Genomic DNA, 7648 nt, shown 5'->3' on the forward strand with positions numbered 1-7648 from the left:
ATCAATCATATCATTGAGAGTAAATTTCTACTGTCTTAGTAAATGAACTCCCACCACAGGATCTCTTAAGTCTAATACAAATCCTACCTTTAATTAGATCATTCTTTAATTGTGTAAAATCAAATAATTCTGTGAGCTGTGTTAAAGCTCTCACATACTATTCAATAGAATCTTTTTCACCATGGCCCTAGGTTTGAACACATACTGTTTCATAACTTATATTCACTTGGGGTTCAAAATGGGCTTTCAAGCCTTTCAAAGCTTCTGCAGTCATTTTTTTCTGATCTTCTCCATTGAGTCTGACACATTGTTTGCAGATGTAGCTTGCTTTTGTCTTCCTTTTCTGAGATCTATTGCTTTTAGCAGTTTTCAGCAGATCTGAGTAACCCTTTGCTAATCCGCTCGAACACCATGTTACAAGCTTACAGGACAAAAGTCTTGTTTGTGTTATGTCTTTATTGAACTGGTTATAAGATGGATGCCTGCAATAAGTACATCATGGTGGATGTCATGTGAATACAGCAAGCCAGGTTGCCCATTAGCAGAGCAAGTCAGGCAGCATCAGAGAAGCAGGAGAATTGATGTTTCAGGCATAAGCCCTTCATCAGGAATCAGAACTTCTTCAAGGTAGCCATCCTTGGAAGAGGCTTCGCAGTAAGATTAAAATCAACTAGTAGAAAGTGATGTCAGCAGATGCTGGAGGTCATAGTTGAGAGTTTGGTGCTGGAAAAGCACAGCAGGTCAGGCAGCATCCAAGTAGCAGGAGAATTGATGGTTCAGGCATAAGCCCTTCATCAGAAAGGACTTTTGCCCAAAACATCGATTTTTTCTGTTCCTCGGATGCTATCTGACCTCTGTGCTTTTCAATCACCATACTCTTGACTCTGATCTCCAGCATCTGCAGTCCTCACTTTCTACAGGTTGCACGTTAGTACAATATTGCATTTCAATTGCAAACAAGTCTCCTCCCATGTAAGTGTGCAATTTAGAACTATTATACAAGTCACATAATTGATGTGCAAAGTCTACATCTTTTGACATGCCTCTGCAGTTACACAGGTGAACTATAGAGTTCATACCAACTGAGAACAGACTGCCTCTATTACATCTCACCACATTTTTCTTTAGACTTGAGTGATTGTGGCAAAGAAGACTTCCATTCCTGGGAGACAATCCAAAAAAGTCTGTTAAAATCCATATGTTTGCATTCAGGATGGCTATTGCTGAACTTGGTCCAATTAATCATTCATCTCTGCTTGTTTTGCAAGTTTTAGATCTTATCTTTGCAGCCAGTGCCTTATTCTCATCTGCAGTTAAGGTCCTCCTTATGATAGTGATCACTTTTGCAGGAAGAGTGAAGTCATCAGCTACAGAAGAAGCATCATTAACTGGACAATTGTCACCAGCTAGGCTGGCAGTAGGGAAAGTAATTATACAGTCTTAGTGTTGCTGCACGAGGTTCTGGAGAACAAAGTGGTGGAGTAGATAGCAGATGGCCACTTGTATTGATGTTTATGCAACTAGAAACTTTGTGGACATTTGTTGACTCATCATTACCAAAGTTTCCTGGTTCAACACTACTGCAATGACTGCTGACCACCTTCCCATGGACAGGGAGAGAAATCATTGGGCCTATTGCTTCACCACTTCCTGGACCCCTTATCCCCCATTTTTAACAGCTTTATCAAGAATCTGTGTGACACACTTTGGGCCATATAACATTTTGGAAATCCAAGCTTAAAATACATACAAAATTCAGAAGGAGGACCTTTTCAATCCATCAAGTCAGCACCAGTTCTTCTGAAGAGAAATTCCATTCAACACACACCGGTACTTTCTCCATTTCTTTCTCCTAGTAGTTATTCCATTTCCTTTCAAACACTAATTTGAATCTGCAGCCACCATAGTATTAGGGAGGGAATACATTCCAAATTCTAATTAATTTTTGCAAATGATTTACCTCCTTACTGCCTCTTTTGCCAGTTAACTTAAATAGTTAAATCTGTACCATCTGATTATCAAGCCTTCAGAAACCATTTCCATTTGTTCTATCAAATCCTTCATAATTATATAGATCTCCATCCAATCCTTTCAGGCTTCTTGGCGCTAAGGGCCAACCTCTCTAGAATTCCTCATCTCTACAGCTATTTTAGTAAATCATTTCTAAAACCTTTACGAAACCTTCATATCCATCTGGTGCCAGAATTAGAAACCACAGTCGTAGTAGGACCGAATTGCTTTATATAGGTTCAGCAAAATGTTTTGGGTTTTCTACCGTATGTCTCACTTTATAAAAACCATTGAAAGCTTACATTCTAGTGAGATTTACTTTATAACTACTGCTTTTTCAGACAACTGCACACAACTTGGTTATTCATATCAGGCAATCAGCTCTGTTTCTTTGAACCTGGCTCTGTGCTGGAGGTCAAAATAATTTTTGAGGGCTTATTTGGTTTTCATGGGTTACATTTCATTCTTACAAGATCACTTGTTAGGTGATGTAGTCACATAAAAACAACATCTTCAATACTTGAGTTGGCAGAGAAGCAGAACTAGAATTAATCAAAGTTCCAACTAACAAGCCTGTAATAATTTTGAAACAATGACTCATAAAGAAGCAATAATTTCCCAGTCGCCACAATATTTAAATTAGCTCATGACACAGGTATACGCTTGCAACAAAAAGATATTTCAAAACAACTGATTGCATACTCCAATCCAGAAAAAATATTCATCACCCCACACACACCTTTGATAGACTGGTGAGAAAGAATGAGGATAAGGGGATGTAGAGAGGAAAGGAGGGTGAAAGCATGGAAGAAAGACAGAGGCTTTAAAGGAATAGGAGGAAAAAGGGGGTTGCAAATGGGAGGGAAGAATGCAAGAGACTGCGAAGGGGGATAGGGAGGTAGAGGAGGTGAGAATGAAGGAGAAGAGTGGTGGGCCGGTGGAACTCATTGCCACAGAGCGCAGTGGAGGCCGGGATGTTAGGTGTCTTCAAGGCAGGGATTGATAAATTCTTGATCTCGCAAGGAATTAAGGGCTATGGGGAGAGTGTGGGTAAGTGGAATTGAAACACCCCATCAACCATGATTAAATGGCAGAGTGAACTCGAGGGGCTGAATGGTCTTGCTTCCACTCTTACGTGGTATGGTCTTATGAAATGGTTGCTACCCTATTTATTGCTTCTCAGATCTCAAACTCAAATTTTAATTTAATAATTGACATTGTTTACGACAATAGCATGTTCTGCTTTTTCTCCCACATTCTAGCTCTTTAACTTATGTGGCCTTAAACAAGAAATTTATCTTCAAATAATTCATTACTTCAATGTTTTCAAGTTTTCTTTGCTTACAGTTGTAGAAGATTCCTTTGTTGACAGGTTTAAAATTGTTCTCCGTCTCCTTTGCAGCCTCTATCTATTTACGTGAATCCTTCTTTCCCTCTATCCCTTTGCAGTCTCTTGTACCCTTCTTCTTTCTTCCCCATTACACAGTCTCCTTTCCTACTCTTACGTAACCACCTTCTTTTTGCCCCTCGCCATTGCACACTCCTTCTCACATCCCCTCCCCATTGTAGCCTCTTCCTTTCTTCATCATGCAGTCACTTAGCCCAAAACTCAGTATCCTCCTTCCTTTTTCCTACTGTCCTTGTAGCCTCATTCTTTCTCCCTTTATTTTTCTCTTTTTAAAATATTTATTCATACTTTACCTTTTTCTTCTCACATCTTGAGCTCTCTGTTGGAGATGCATACTATCCATTCCCTTTCTTTGATTCCATATATTGTCAGGCCTGTTAATATGCATTCATAATGATCATTCTGCACAATAGTTCTTAACCTTAGCATCTGATGAGCTAAATTAATAGACACTACTGATTGGCCTCATGCTCCCGGATCCTATCAGGTACATAAGACATGGCATGCATCTGAATTAAGCAAATAAAAAGCTTAATACAGGTTTATAGTACTTGTTATCACTTTTTAACTATGTTTTTTGTCCAAGCCAGCCAATTATAAGTAAAAATGATGATTTCTCTAACCTTGTTACCATGAGTGAAACCTTAAGCGATTCAGTCAGATTGAAGATAATTATGGATAAGTACAAAGATGAACTGGAAATAAAGATATGGAGGGAGTGCAATTTTAATATGATAAGATAGGATGTGGACTGGGAGCAGCTACTTGTATTAAAATTCACAATATAGCAGTTGGAAACATTCAAAAAAGTGTCAACAAGTTCATGGAAAGGTGAAGGGCAAGACTAACAAGTTCAGAGAACCCTGGAATCCCCGACTATCAATATCCTCGGCGTTAGCATTAACCAGAAACTCAACTGAACTCACCACATAAATACAGTAGTTACAAGAGCAGGCCAGAAGCTAGTGATACTGTGGTGAGTAACTCACCTCCTGACTGCTGAAAATCTGTCCACCACCTACGAGGCACAAGTCAGGAGTGTGATGGAATACTCTCCACATTCCTGGATGAGTGCAGCCCCAACAACACTGAAGAAGCTTGACCCCCTCCAGGACAAAGCAACCTGCTTGATTGGCCCTCCAACACCAATGCTCAGTAGTAGTGGTGTATACCATCTACAAGATGCTCTGCAGAAATTCATCAAAGCTCCTCAGCCAGCACCTTCCAAACCCATGACCACTTCCATCTAGAAGGACAAGAGCAGCAGATATATGGGAACACCATCATCTTCAAGTTCCCTTCCAAACCACTCACCATCCTGATGTGAAATATGCTGTGGTTCCTTCACTATTTCTGGGTCAAAATCCTGGAACTCCCCCCGCCAATGGCATTGTAAATCAACCCACAACAGGTGGACTGTAGTGGTTCAAGAAAGCAACTCACCATCTCCTTCTCAAGGGCAACTAGGGATGGGCAATAAAATGCTGGCCAGTCAGTGATGCCCACATCCCTCAAATGAATAAAAAAAAGGGATACTGGATAAGAAAAAGAAATCATGGATGCCCCAGGGCAGTATAATAAGTCCAGGGGGTTACTCAAAAATGAAATTAGGAGAGCAAAGTAGGAACATGAAAAAGACATTGCCAGATAACATTAAGGAAAATCCAGAGGCATTTTATCAATACATTAGGGGCAAGGGAATAACCAGGGAACGAGTAGGGTCCATTCAGGATCAAAAAAAGCGATCTGAGTGTGAAACCATGAACCATTGCTGAGGTTTCAAATGAGCACTTGGCATTTGTATTCACAATGAAAAGAAGGATGATGTAGGTCTAGAAATCGGGAAGGAGCACTGTGATATTGAAAGGAAGGAGGTATCGGTGGTTGGAGCAGGCTTGAAATTGGATAAAGTGAGATGTATCCAAGGCTGCTGTAGGAGGTAAAAGAGGAGGCTACCAAGGCTCTGACATGATTTGGAGACGCTGGTGTTGGACTGAGGAGTACAAAGTTAAAAATCACACAACACCAGGTTATAGTCCAACAGGTTTGTTTGGAAGCATTAGTTTTCAGAGCGCTGCTTCTTCATCAGGTGATCATGGAGAATAAGATTGTAAGACACAGAATTAATTCTGTGACATTAATTTACAACTCCTGTCTGACCAAGGAGGGTTGCCAGAGGATTGATGGACTGATAATTTAAGAAGGGTGGTAGGAATAAACCAGGAAACTGCAGGTCTTTGAGTCTAATATCTATGGTCAGGAAACTATCAGATAAATTTCCAAGGGTCTGAATTAATTTCCATTTGCAGAGGCTAGTACTAATCAAAGATAGTCAGCAAAGCTTTGTAAGGTGGAGATCATGCCTAACAAATTTGATTGAAGATTGTTTACCACAGAATTCAATGCTGGGTCACTTGCTGTTTGTAGTGTATATTAATAATCTAGACATGAATGTAAGAGGTACGCTCAGTAAATTTGAAGATCACATCAAAATTGATCATGTGTTAAATAACAAGAAGGAAATCCTTAGACTACAGGATGATGCAAACAGGCTGGTAAGTTGAAAATGGTGATGCCTGCATGTATGTAGCATTTAGGCTCCTGAGCCCATCCGCTTCAGGCCAGTCATATTCTTCTCTCTCTCTCCTTCATCGTTTTTTAATTTTCATTTTTTTTCTTTTCTTCACCTTCTGACATTGTGGGAACCTGGATCGGCGCTCATTAGTCTTTGGCTGAGGTGATGAATGTGCTTAGAGCAAGGACTGAGGAGATGGGGGAGATATTAAGTGAATATTTTGTATCAGTGTTTACTGTGTAGAAGATATGGAAGCTGAAGAACTTGGGGAAATTAAGAGTGATATCTTGAAAATTCACTATATTATAGAGGAGGAGTTGCTGGACACCCAAAAACATATAAAGGTGGACCTGATCAAGTGTACCCTAGAAATCTGTAGGAAGCTCTGGAAGCGATTGCTGGGCCCCTTGCTGAGATACTTGTATCATCAATAACTATGGTATGGTGGTTCAATGGTTAGCACAGCTGCCTCACAGTGCCAGGGATCTGGGTTCAATTCCCGCCTTGGGTGACTGTCTATGTGGAGTTTATACATTCTCCCTGTGTCTGTGTGGGTTTCCTCCATGTGCTCTGATTTCCTCCCACAATCCAAAGATGTGCAGGCCAGGTGAATTGGCTATGTTAAATTGCCCAAAGTGTTAGGTACATTAGTCAGGGGTAAATATAGGGTAGGGAAATGGGGCTGGGTGTTTTTACTCTTTGGAGAGTCGGTGTGGACTTGTTGGGCCAAGGGGCCTGTTTCCATACCGTAGGGAATCTAATCTAATCTAATAGGTGAGATGTCAGAAGACTGAACAATGGCTAACATGGTGCCATTATTTAAGAAAGATAGTAAGGAAAGTCCAGGGAAACATAAAGTGGTGAACCTAACTTTAATGGTAGACAAGCTGTTGGAGGGGATTCTGAGGGACAGGATTTACATGTATTTGGAAAGGCAAGGACTGATTAGGGATAGTCAATATGGCTTTGTTCATGGGAAATCATGTCTCATTAACTTAAGTGAGCTTTTTGAAGAAGTGACGAAGAGGATTGATGAAGATAGAGAGGTGGATGTGGTCCTTATGGACTTCAATAAGGCATTCAACAAGGCTCCACCTGGTAGACTGGTTAACAAGATTACATCATGTGGAATTTAGGCAGAACTAGCTATTTAGCTACATAACTGCCTCAAAGGTCAGAGACAGAGGGTGGTGGTGAAGAGTTGTTTTTCGGACTGGAGACCTGTGACCAGTGGTGTGTTGCAAGGATTAGGGCTGGGTCCACAGTTTTTGTCATTTATATAAATGATTTGGATGTGAATATAGGAAGTATAGTTAGTAAGACTGCAGATGACAATAAAATTGGTGGTGTAGCAGACAGTGAAGAAGGTTACATCATAATACAGGGAAATTAATCAGATAGTTCAATGGGCTGAGGAATGGCAGCTGGAGTTTAATTTTGATAAATGTGAGGTGTTGCAGTGGGAGGGCAAATCAGGGCAGGACTTATATGCTTCATGGTAAGGTCCTGGGGAGTGTTGTCACATAAAGAGATCCTAGAGTGCAGTTCCTTGAAAGTGTAGTCACAGATAGAGAGGGTATCGGTCAGTGCATTGGGTATAGGAGTTGGAAGGTCATATTGCGGCAGTACAGGACATTGGTTCAGCAATTTATGAA

The sequence above is a fragment of the Chiloscyllium punctatum genome, chromosome 2 (genome assembly GCF_047496795.1).
Source record: "Chiloscyllium punctatum isolate Juve2018m chromosome 2, sChiPun1.3, whole genome shotgun sequence".
Taxonomy (NCBI): Eukaryota; Metazoa; Chordata; class Chondrichthyes; order Orectolobiformes; family Hemiscylliidae; genus Chiloscyllium; species Chiloscyllium punctatum.